At 43.6% G+C, this 12,604-nt stretch overlaps 1 protein-coding gene across 13 annotated transcripts in view; it reads left to right on the top strand.

Moving 5' to 3' along the window:
• IL1RAPL2 (interleukin 1 receptor accessory protein like 2) overlaps positions 1–12,604 on the top strand; it is a 364,841-nt gene that overhangs the window by 321,820 nt on the left and 30,417 nt on the right. The gene's annotated exons all lie outside the window — the stretch shown is intronic.

Here is a 12,604-nt window from a genome sequence, read left to right as displayed (position 1 = left end):
CCATGCTTTCTCTGAATGAGAATATTTTTTCAGCTCGCCTTTCTAAGTTTTAGGTAAGTCTCTGTTAGGTTTCTGCACATCAGTACCCGGATTGGAGCCCAACATTCTGAGTCCTCATGGTGACAGAAGCATTGCTGCCAAACATAGCAAAAGGCAGGGATGCATCAAAAAGACAAAGCTCATGTCCTTGGACTTGAAGGCCTACCTCTGAGAGGCTAGAGTGACAGAAACTAGGCATACTGCAAAAGCAGCAAGATCCTTTTCTTCCTTCCCTAAAACCAAATAAGTCTTCAGAAAACAAGGATCATTACAACTGGTCACTGGCTGTCAGTGTGACTGAACAGGAATAACTGCTTGGATTGTTACCAAGGGCTCTGGCAAACAGGGCAAGGGCAGGGAGAATTCCCCCAACAGGAAGTTGATGGATACTGACGATAACTACGAGAAGCAGTATGTCATCTGGTGACATGCTCTGTGCAGGGTTAGTTTCTCATTACTACAAGCCAAGTCATGTAGAACTTGTAGTTTGCCCTTTACCATAATTTATATCCACTGGGGCTCTAAGCAGATTCATGAAAAATGGCATCCAATCCATATCTATCATGTTTTATGTTTGGGCAAAGAATATGGATATTACTTTTTTTAAGTTTCGTGAAATATCTGCTCTTATATTCATAGTGATAGATGACTCTGCCAAATTTTTATTTTAAAGTGGGTTAGGGGCAGTGTGCAGAAGGGGGGGATGCTAAAGGAGAGAAGGATGTTGAGTGCAATTTTTATTTTACTGAGGACAAAGAAGTCATAAACCCTTCCTGCCTTGGGAGAAGTATATGCAAAAGGCTCTCTGGCATAGCCAGAGCTATCGATAACAGGACAATATTTTCTACAAGGCTTCTTAAATACATTTTGCCAAAGTAAATTGATCCTGACAGAAGCCTTCCTGTCACCATTATGTTCTCTCTTGATCAGAGCCTTCCAGCTATGCTGAGATTTGCCAGATTTACAAATCTCTCCTGGCAACTGGACAGGGTCTTTTGATATTAGATGTCCAAGTATGTAGCTGTATTTATCTTCCAAAATACATTTACTATATATAGTAAATGTATATCCTATATATAGTCCCTATATACTATATGTAGTATATATAGTCCCTATATATTATAGGGACTGCAGGTAGCTTATACCTTCCTAACTGCTACTTTAAAAATACTTTGTCACATAAGTATTTTCTCCAGGAGCAAATAAAATAAGGTAGAAGGTTTCCATTTGCTCACCTTATTAATCTGGTGTTCTCTTTCCTTCTTTAAAAAATTCAATGTACAAATAACCAACACTAAAAAAATCTACAAGCCCTGGGGAGACTAGTACAGACATGTTACTTGCAAGCTTCTGAAAATGAGGTGCTGGGCTCTGCTGTGGTGCCAAGGGGTGCACAAGGCTATCAACCAGCCCACAGAAGAGGAGGGTAGATGGCTGCTGAGGGAACTCTCTGCTCTCTTTGTGCCTTCAGTGTTACACTAGAGCTTTTCTGAGCAGTAGATCAGAGATCCCAGAGCATTTCCCATTCCAGACTTCCAGACACTCAGCCTCTTTCCAAATGCACTCTTATCAAAGCACTAAGTAATGGGCACAGGGTAAGGGTCAGTAAGAACACCTTTATGAGCAGTGGTGACAAGGGCAGGGAGAGATGGTCTTGATTACCTGTTCTAGCCTTCAAACCTGTGAAGCCAGCAGAGAGCCCAGTGCTGCTATTAGAAGAGCAAACCAGCATTAGACAAGTGAACTCCTTGTTCTTAGTAAAACCACACAGAATTAAATAGCAGGAGAGGGATTCAGTTTTCAGCCTGAGTTATATTGGCTTAGAGAGGCAGCATGCTTTGTGGTAGACTCCTGCAGATTTCTAAGACCTCTTTTCCTGGATCAGCTTGAGCATTATCCTGTTCAATCTTTGTTCTCTATCCATGGTGTAGTTTCACAGACTGTAGCTGCCATTCACATTTTACACTTCAACAGTGTAAATTTGGGTCACTGTCTCACAGAGCACAGCAGTAATAGGGTTGCTCTATCTGCAGTTTTTTAAGGAAATAAGCAAGGCAACATGCAACACCAGTGAGTGTCCTTTCACTGCTGACATGGGGAATGTGCAGAATACCCCAGTGTTAACACAAATAAAGGTCAAATTTTTGTTTTCTTGCAAAATACAAGGTGAATAAGTTAAAAAATCGCTAAGTTTTTTTTTCAAAATTGTAGAGCAGTATCATGCCTAGCACCCTAATCTGGGGAATGCATGTCTTAGAAGGCAATCTTCAAATCTTCTGAAGCATGTAGCATCTACTTTGTGAATATTAGCAGGAGTGAGACTTTTCTCACATAATTTTATCCTTTCATTTTTAATAAAAAACAATTCTGCAAGGCATCATTTAAAGGATTGAGGGATTTGCTAGCTAAATCTATTATCTGTGTACTGCTCTAGGATAAAAGCTTGAGTTTACTTGGGACAAGAAGTAAGGAACAGTGCACTGTTCTGCAAGACTAGGACAAAAGTGTAAGACCAAGTCTTCTGAGGCTGGACATCTTGATCTAAGGAGAAATTGCATTTTGCAGAGTAGGTGGAGGAAAGATAGTAGCTGCAAGATGCACAATGCAGCCAAGCTTGCTTGTCCTCATTGCCTCCTAAAGCAGATGCTAGAATAGTCTGTGGTACAATGGAACCAGACAATTGCATCTGTCTTTGAAGCAAAGCCCATAGCTTTCCCCTTCTTTGCTTTCCTGCATGGATGAGTTGTAAGGAGCAGCCTTCTGGCTGTAAAAAACATCAGGTAAAGTAGAGACTCTGTCCCAAAAGAAAACCGGCTTGCTTTTGTCTTCCTTCTCTGTCCCATAGCCAAATGGCTGTAGGCATGAACCAGGCATTGTGTGCTTTGGTGCTCTCAGAAGTGCCCTCAAACACAGGCCGTGTCTGTAGACTGACATCCTGAGATGCCTTTTTTAACACACTAAAATTTTAAATACTAGCAATCAGAGCAAAATGGAGTTTTGGCTACCAACCCTCAATCCAAAGAGGCAGCAGCCTGATTTGGACTGCCTGAGTCAGGACTGAGATTCTGAATCCCAGCACTAGTCACTACCTTTTAAAATTTAAGCATCACTTGTACTGACAAATTGCTTTCTAAAGTGAAAACCTGCTATGAGAACAGCTTGCTGGAGTTCCAGCAGGAACAGGGGAAAGAGGTGCATCTTGTGTGCCTGTGACAGAGGACTGAGGGGATGATTCATGTCTCCTAATCATTGCTTATTGTAAAACATAAGCTGGGCTCCTGGCAGGGTACGGACATGTGCCTGTAGGTAAGCCTGAGGAAGGTGGTGGGGGCAGAACCACACTTTTGTGCTGTTCAGGAGGGTGGGGGGGCTCAGGTTGGCACCTGCCCCGGTGCTTTTCCTCTGTTTGGAAACAGATTGTTCAGTGTAACACACTCTGGAGGAAATGAAGAATAGCAGCAGCAGGTGAATCTGTGCCTTTGTAAAGCAGCAGATTCGGGTGTTGAACCTAAAGAACTTGGCCTGTCCTGGGAGAGTGATTCCTGTGGTTAATTTTCTCCTTTTTGTGCTACTGATTTTTCTTTTCATTGTGTTTGAAATTGGGAACACTTTGTTCAACCTTAGTAGCCAATGGCAATAAGCTGTAGAGATGAGGCTTTGCAGAGGTACAAGGCAGGGGGAAAGAAGAGGTGTGAGAAATTGAAATGACGAGGTTGTATTGGTGACTACTGATGTGGAGGAAGGAAATTTTTACCTGGTGTGCTTTGATGAGTAGTTAGAAGAGGAGACTGTAGTAGGCAGGAAAATCTTTAGAGGCTGAGTTCGCATGTCTGGAGCACATCTGGTGTAAAACAAAAGAAAATTGAATAACTTCTGTTTTAAATGAGTCTCTTTGGGAGATTTTTATTATCCTCTTTTTCAAGCTGGAAACATCTGAGCACATTTTCATTTGGGAGGGACCCGATATCAACTGCTGACTACACCTCTGTGTCTATGCATGGGAAATAAGCTACTAATATGACTCACAGTGGTTCCATCTGTCACCTGTGATCACAGCAGGTCTCGCTACTCAGGTTTTTATGTGAAATTGAATTCACTGAAAGAGGGATCATGTTTTTGAGATCTTACCATTCAAAGTCTGTTTGCATCCAAAAGCTTTATTGTGTGAACTGTCCTCATAAGGCTTCTCTTCCTTACTGTTCAACAGTGGTCCCAAAGTGCAAACAGTGTATTTTTCTGCTTGGGAGTAAAGAAATATTTTCATTTTATTGAGAGAATACTTTGTCATCACTGAAAAACTAGACTTTTCTAGAAATCTAGTGTATTGAAAATGAAAATATTGTAGGGCTGTGGGAGAGTCAAGGTATTTCTGATTCAGCTAAAATGGGTCACATCATGCTCTGGAATGACTTACAGTATCCTTGTACTTCTGGTGTTTCTCTCAGTTACCCCAGCTCATATTTCGTAGGTTGAGGGATGTATTGGAAAAACTGTGCAAAAAAGTCACCTTCCCTTCATACAGGACTGGATGAGGAGACAGCCAGAGGGAGAGTCTGGGGATGGATGGATGGATGGATGGATGGATGGATGGATGGATGGATGGATGGGTGGATGGATGGATGGATGGATGGATGGGTGGATGGATGGATGGATGGATGGGTGGATGGATGGATGGATGGGTGGATGGATGGATGGATGGATGGATGGGTGGATGGATGGATGGATGGATGGATGGATGGATACAAACCACCAGGTGTCTGTAGTCCCTGACACAGCCCACCAGCCCCTGGCAAAGCTGCTGGCCCAGCAGCTAAGTCCTGCTTACACCCTGCCAGACACTCAGGTTTCCCTGCCCTATGAACCAAGCTGGTTCACACTAAAGGCAAATGACCATCAGCGTGGTGACTTGTTACCTGTGAAGTGCCTCAGGGTGGCCAGGAACAGAGGAAGAAAAAGCACAGACAAAAGAAGGGCAGGCAGCAGCATTCTGTTGGACAATTCACACACCTTTGGTTGCTTTTAGGTTTGAGGTTACATGAACCTTGTCTTCATGTTGTCCAAAGTGAAATTTCTTTCTGTGAAGCAGACTTTCCCCAGGCACTGGTGAGGCTCAGGGGCTCAGATGTGGTGGAAGTGCTACTCAGGCTCTGCATTTGCTTCTCTGCACAGTCGTGCATGTCAGCCTGGCTTTCACTTCATTTCCATGTGAGCAAGCAAAGAGCACCATCACAGAGGCTCTGAGCAGCTTGCAGATGACTTGACATGACAAAAGCAAAGTGCAGGGTGCCAGCAGTCAGTATCTCCCATAAACTGCCTGTCACATCTCCTCTCTTTTGCATCTAAAGCCAACCACAAAAGTAGGGCAGGCAGTGTCAGGGGGCAAGGCTGGTTGAGACCCCTTCTCCTGGTGGGGCAGGCCCACTTCAGCAGTGGTTGTACACAGAAGGGCTGAAGTTTCTTTAACCCATTATAAAAGATGTGTTAGCTCAAGTGCCTGCCCAGCATGGTGGCAGCACAGTGGCCCAGGGTCCATGTGCTGTGAAGAGGGGAGGCAGGAGTTGGGGCTGAAGCACCAAGGGCCATCCACTACCCCATGCTCTGCTCCAAGCCTGTGGGCAGCAGGAACAAGCAGGCTGCTGCCATGGCATGGTTAATCCTGCCAGGCAGCAATGATGGGGGTCCCCTGGCTGTGTCTCCCCTTGCAAGCCCAGCTGAGAGCAAATTCACTGTCAGCCATGGGTTTGTTGTTCCATGGGCATGTGGGGCAGATTTTTCTTCCTTGTCAAAGGTGACAGCAGTTGAAGGGCAACCGTCCCCTGCCAGCCTCTCTGGAGAAGTGTGGCCTTCATTAGCACTACCCTTTGCACTGTTGAAACTGAGCTTGAGACTATTTCGGTGAAGCACAGGCAAGGACCTCCACTGTGGCAGCCTTGGGAATGGCAATGCTGCTTTCAAGCAGGGTAGGCATAGTGCCAGGGGGACTGTGCAAGCAGCCCTCCTGGGATTTAGGGAGGCCTTTTATTCTCACAGTTGAGTGTTTTGCTAATCATTGCTCAGGGGTATGAAAGGCAGCTGAGCTCTACCTTTCTGTGGCTGGGGGCAAGAGCTCTCTGAGAAGGTCAACAACTCAGGCAGAAAATTGGTAGGGGTCAGTAAGTGTAATAGGGCTGAAAAACTACAGGAGTCAATACAGCAAGTACTTAATGTATTTTCTGTCTGCTGGGAAAATAAGAAACAATCAGCAAATCACTGGAAAAAAGAGGAAAACCTCAACTTGTTTGCAACCAGAGCTGTGTTTCTGTGTGGAGATGACTTTTAAAGAGGGTTTCATTAGAGGGACTGAAGTAGAGTGGGAGTGTCTGTGTAGCTAATTTGTTTGGCACTTGGGAATAGTGAGGGTTATTGGGTCTGTTTAGCTGATCACTACCCAAGGGATCCTGGTTTTCAGAGTACAGTGTTCTGCAGGGGTCTGTGCTCATTCTCTGGGCTCATCTGTGAGCTTATCCTTTGTGGGAAATGGGAAATGATACAAGTATAGATAGCACAGAGCACAAATCCGTCCTAACCTTCCCAAAGGAGTGCTGCTTTCAGGCTCTTGCCTGAAACCTGCACAACTCAGAGGAGGGAATGGTTTCTGAGAAATACTGGACTGAAATGGAGCAGCTGTAGCATATAAGGCAAAATAAGTGCTGCTTTCAGGCTCTTGCCTGATACCTGCACAACTCAGAGGAGGGAATGGTTTCTGAGAAATACTGGACTGAAATGGAGTAGCTGTAGCATATAAGGCAAAATATTAAGAGGCCTTCAGTGAAATGCCAAATGTCCGTTCCCGAGTCAACTACAGATGTAGTATTGGAGATTCAGGCTGTAGGAGGGCTGACTCTGGAGTTAAGGGCTGAGGGGAGGAGTATTCAGTGAAGATGATTCCTGACAAATGTAAGTTATTATCTTTTTCTGAGCCCTAGCCCAAAGAAGAATGAATCAGCTGTGGAAGGAGGTATGGTTTTGACAGAGAAATAGAAGAAATCAGCTCAGATGTATTCATTCTCAACAAGGCAGCACAGAAGACAATTATCCAAACAGAGAGAAAATTTTACCCAGCCTTTTCTGTCTCTAATACTCAGCAGAGTCAGCAGAAGACCTAGAGAAAAACCTCTCTGACTTCAAAGAGCAACAGCCCCCTCAGGGCAGCTATCAACTCTTCACAGGTATCACCCTGCTCTGGGAACCCTCTGTCAGTATTCCCCTGGGTGCTGGAGTGGGAAATAACAGCAAAGCGCTGCCACGTTCCTGTCACCCTGTGCTGGAGAAATAGTGTCTTTCCTGAATGTGAAAATACATTCTGGACTACAGCAGGTTTCTTCTGTTGTATTTGTCTCAATTTGATATTGCTACATGAGCTTTTGAGAGCACACACAGGATCCCATTAAAAATCCTTAAAAGAAACATTGTCAGGGACAGGGTTTGCTTCAGCCTGTAGCCAGCTGCAGACACAGCTTTATTCAGTGCTCTGGGGGTAGCAGATGCACATCTCTGAAGGCCAGTCCTTTGCTCTCACTCCTGCCCATCTGTGTGCAATTAGACCATCACACTTCCAGACAATCACAATTACCTCGGTCCTTGTTGAGTGGTAGCAGGAGCTTTGCCAGGGGAGAGAAGATGAAGCCTGTAACCTTCTCTAGTTAATGCAGAGGTGAAGGCCACATAAAGGTTTCTGGCACTGGAATGAAAGCTCAAATAACAATCTTGATGCTGAAGTGGCCAAGGTTTCACATTAGACCTTGCAGGGAGCAGCTTAATTTCCTTCTTGGCTCTAGCAGAGCTAAGAAAAGAGATAAGCAATAAAGAAGAGCAAAGCTTTTCTCTCAGGATGGTTTTTAAGATCTTGCTCTGAGCTCCTACGATAGTGTCTTATAGCCAAACACTGTGGGCAAGATGGGGGGGAGGGAGAGGGACATTCTGAGGCTCTAGGACTTGATAAAATCAAAGCTACTTTCTCCAGAATAAAGGAACAAATCATCTCTCTCTGGCCCAGGTATGGCCTCATGCCATTGCAGCCATCATTTCTCCTACTACTCTGAGAGAAGAGCAGGAATTATTCAGGGAACACTTGCTTCCTTAGATTGTTGTTCCACGGTGAAAAGGAGGAACAGCCAACTCTTTCTTCAAGCCTCAAAGAGATGGACCACAAAGAGATGCTCCTGTCTCCTCACATCAATCTGCTGTGGCTAGAGGGGAAGGAGGATCCTACCCCTCACATTGCTGCTACTTGCTAGCTTGAGGAGTTTCGAACTCTCCAGTTTGCCCCTGAATTGAATTTTCTGTGGACATTCTTGTGTTTCATTTCAGTTTCCTGAGCAAGTACCTTAGTTCACCTTATTCTGGATGTCACTGCTCTGCTGCCGTTGGGCTGCCCCAGCCCTTGGAACCCCACCTCCAAGGGGACATTTTCCAAGTACCTGCAGGGCATTTCTCTTAAATAATGATTCTGTGCCTCAAAATGCACAGAAATGAGATTTTCAGAAGGACCTCAGCATATAGCACAAGTTAAAGCTAGCACAAGGCAGCTTCTGGAAATCCCACTAAGCATTGTAGGTGCATAAGTGAAAAGCTAAAATCCTTGACTTTCAGTTACACCTGAGCTCTCAGTGACTAAGATTTTAAATTCCGACCCCAAGGCAGTTCTGAAAATGGAATGAAGGGTTTTACAGGATTTAGGTGAGGTTAACTTTTTTAGGGGGTGAGGGGGAGAGGTAGCAGTTGGGATGTTTTTCTGGATGTTATTTTTTTTAAAGAAAACTGCTCTAGGTGATCTTGATTTGATTGATTCATTTTTGGAACATCTGATAAATTTTTATCAGCAACATTTCAGCCTTGTGTGTGTTTTTTAGTTTTGTTTTTCTCTCTCTGTGGGAGCTACAGTCAATAGCCAAGCCTACAAGCAGCCCTTGCAGTGGGTCGTGATTGTGTGATTTAAATTAGCAACAGTTGGGGCTGTATGGAATGACAGCAAATGCATTGACTTGTCTTCTTGGCAACAAGCTGTCTAGAGGCTTAGTTGCTTTGTTTCGTGTTTGGAGTTCTGCTTGCTGTTAGTGTTATTTTTATCCTACTTTTTATATATGCTATTTGCTCACTTGAGTGAGACAGAATAGCACAAATATCTCATGGCTATGTGTTTTCTGATGTCTCAGGGCATAAGAAAAAAGAGCAGAGCAAGAAAGAAAGTTAAAATTAAGATTGTAAACTACAGAGGACAAAAAAAAAGACCTAAAGATCTCTTGCATTTTTCTTGTCAAGTTTTTGCCAGTCTCTTTTTTTATTATTGCCGATGACTTGCCTTTGTCAGAAAGTTCTTTATGAGTGAAGAGCCAACTAACTCTAAGTTGTGTGCTACTGCCATTTATTTTTCCTATACATCATTACAGCTGCCAGAATGTTACTTAGTGGCTGCATGTGCAGCTCATAGCACAGGGCCTTGCTTAGGGGAAGAGCACCTCCTTTAGTCTTCTTTTAGGCTTCTTTTAAAAGTCTGGAGACTAAATCTAATAAAATATATATTATATGGGTGTGCTTTCAAATGCTCTTAAACTGTTATGAAATGAATGTCTGGAGGCTAATTAGGTTTGATTTCACTTTAAATTTATCTTATTAAGAAAATTATTATCACTATCCAAAGCAGGTTTCTTAATTTTCTTCAAAATACTTTTAGTTCATTAATTCCTGGCTGAGCTTTAATTATGCAAATGTTTGGAAGGCTCATATCCAGTCATGAATCTACTGTCTGCTGGAATAGAATTTTGAAATATTATAGAATTTTCTGTAATTATGAGGGTTTTTTTAAGGGAAAATAATTTGGTTTGAGTATGTTTTATTTTAACTGGATCCAGTAATTCTCTAACTAGTCACTGAACTTCATGAGACTTTTATCTAAATGGGATAACATGGTTTAGCACAAAGCCAAGCCTGCATTCTGCAGAATATCCAGGTAAAAGAGGAGGCCCAGGTACAGTAATTAGCACTGTCTTTATTGATCTTGTTGAAAAAAGCATGGAACCTCTGATCAAATGGTGCTGGGATATGGCATGGGGAAAATAAGGGATCGTGTATGTGTAGTTTTTGTGGAGGTTTGCCTAAATTCAGTACTGGGTAAATCTGTGAAGACTTTCAGTGCCACCTAAGCAGATGAGAGGAGCAGAGGCTGAAGCCCCTGATGTGTGAGTGGTACAGCAGGTCTGTACTGGGAGGGGATGGGAAACATGACCAGCTGTGCTGGGTGACACAAGCAAAGCCCAAGCACAGCCTCAGCTGCCCCTGCCAAATACTCCTGACTACTCTAGGACAGTGGTGAGCCCTGGACAGAGGTTTTGTGCTTAGCAGCTCAGCCACAGGGCTGGCTCTGATTGCAGGAGTGACCTTGTGTGGGCACCATTTGCTGCCACGGCCACCCCCACATGCCCAGCAGCAGCTCAGCCTCGTGTCCAGCATCAGCCAGCCAAACCAGGGCCATGGTTTGGGCTGGGCTGCAGCCCCTCCATCTGCTGCTGGCTCTGCTGTCACTGCCCAGCACGGAGAGCAGCTCAGAGGATGTCATTGCAAAGCCCTTGGAGACAATTGACACTCCCTGCTGACTGCATAGAAGCTACCACACACAGAGATTGCTTTTCATGAGTCAAGGTCTGTGTTGTCCCTGGCATTTGTTTTGTGGATAAATTGGAGGCATAAGCTCTGTGTCCCATATCTTCTTATCCAGGATGTCCTTCTGAAAGAGAAGGAAATGTATTCTTTACTTCAGGGTTGTATACAACCCAGCCTTGCCTTGCCAGGGGAATTTAAATCACTCTGCTGCTCTTTGGCCACTTTCTAGCACTTGTAAAGCATATTAGAACAATAATGTTCTTGTCAGTGACATGGTGATTTGCCTTGCAAACCTCACAGCCTGGAAAATCAGCTTCGATTCTACAGACAGCCTGCAGAATACACTTAGTGAGAAGTGATAAGTAAGCTGCCTTTCTTGTCCTCTGTCTCAGCAAATGAAAGAAACAAAGCCCATGAACTGCCTGCAAAACATCTGCATGTGTCGAGTGGGAAGCTGCTCCTTTGGCAGCACTCAGAGTTCTCACCTAGGCTTACAGGGACAGAGAAACAAGCACCATTATCAGAGAGGAGCTCCAATATGCAAATACATCCATAAGAGGGATTGGAGTGATGGAGTGACCCTCTGGTGGCAGCACTGCACACTCATCTGCCCTTCCATGTGTGGCAGCACACAGCCCTGCAGCAGATGAAAGCAGTGGATTAGCACCCCTTTGGAGTGGAGGATGTAAATCCAGCCAGCGACGTGTGCAGGTCTGACTTTTAGCACAAAAAGAGGCCTTTGGCACTTTCAATTCTGCCACTAGTTGGGAAGGCTCATCTGCTTCAATTCAGGCTTGTTGACAGCAGTATTTTATCTGGCACAAAAATGCAAGAGAAAAGGAAAACCAATTCATATTTCAAGCCATAGGAAAAAGCATGGCACCCAGGGATTCACAGATGACTTTGGCTGCTTGATGGGGTTACTCTGAGACAGTGTGCTATGTGAGTGAAGGTCTGATTTGCTGGAAGCAAATTCTCTTATGTGGGCTTCAAAGCTACAAAATACACCTGCCTGTGTAAAACAAGTGAAAAAGAACAAACTATCCTACTGCATTAAAAAAAAAAAAATCCAGAAAAATGCCTTGGCATAAGTGATATGTGAAGAGCCTTTGCCTTCCATGCTGGTCAATCACCCAGCCTTGGCATTTAAGTTTTTAAAAGACAGGTATTTTATGCTTCATTTACTTTATGCTTGAAGCATGTCTCATTCAAGAGAAACTGTGCTGCAGAATTTGTGATTCTCTATCAAAGCATGCTGGCCCTGCATTAAGCACATTCCAAACCATTCTGGACTAAATTCCTTTGCAGACCCTTTTCCCATCATTAGCCAGTACCATCAGGCAATTCTTTTGCTTGAATAATTGCATTTCTCCGGAGTTCTCTTTGCTAGAAAAAAAAAGTTGTTTGAATGTATGGTAGAGTTCACACAGATTTACTGTGAAAATGGACAGGTGAAAATTGTACAAAAACATTTAGCAATAAAATTTTATACTGCCAGTGGTTGTGTCTTATCAGCTGGGAGTTGGCAACAAGCCTGCTTGATTGACAAGGTAGGGAGAAAAGCTAAAACAGAGACTTCTGCTGAACCTGGTCCTTTACTGTATCAAGGTGACCCCAGCAAAGCAGAAGACAGTGATGTCTGCAAACAAGCTTTTCTACTTTCTTTCCTTGTTTCTTCAAACACTCTCTTAACTGTTGATTCATTAGAAACTCACTAATAACTTTCTCTGTTTCTCAGCAAATTATTTTATTAAGTAAAAAGACATCTGAAATGTCTGTCTGATCTAAACAGAATCCATCTGTAAGTGCAAAACTTTTAGGATAATATTCATTCCAGGAATTTTGATGTTGTTAATTAAATGGTGCAAGGGGAATATTTCTTAATAAGACCAATTAGTAGTGGAACTACTGAAGGTCATGCAGAATA

Source organism: Anomalospiza imberbis, chromosome 14 (assembly GCF_031753505.1).
Source record: "Anomalospiza imberbis isolate Cuckoo-Finch-1a 21T00152 chromosome 14, ASM3175350v1, whole genome shotgun sequence".
Taxonomy (NCBI): Eukaryota; Metazoa; Chordata; class Aves; order Passeriformes; family Viduidae; genus Anomalospiza; species Anomalospiza imberbis.
The sequence above is the reverse complement of the archived record's forward strand: the minus strand, read 5'-3'. Positions and strand labels throughout refer to the sequence as shown.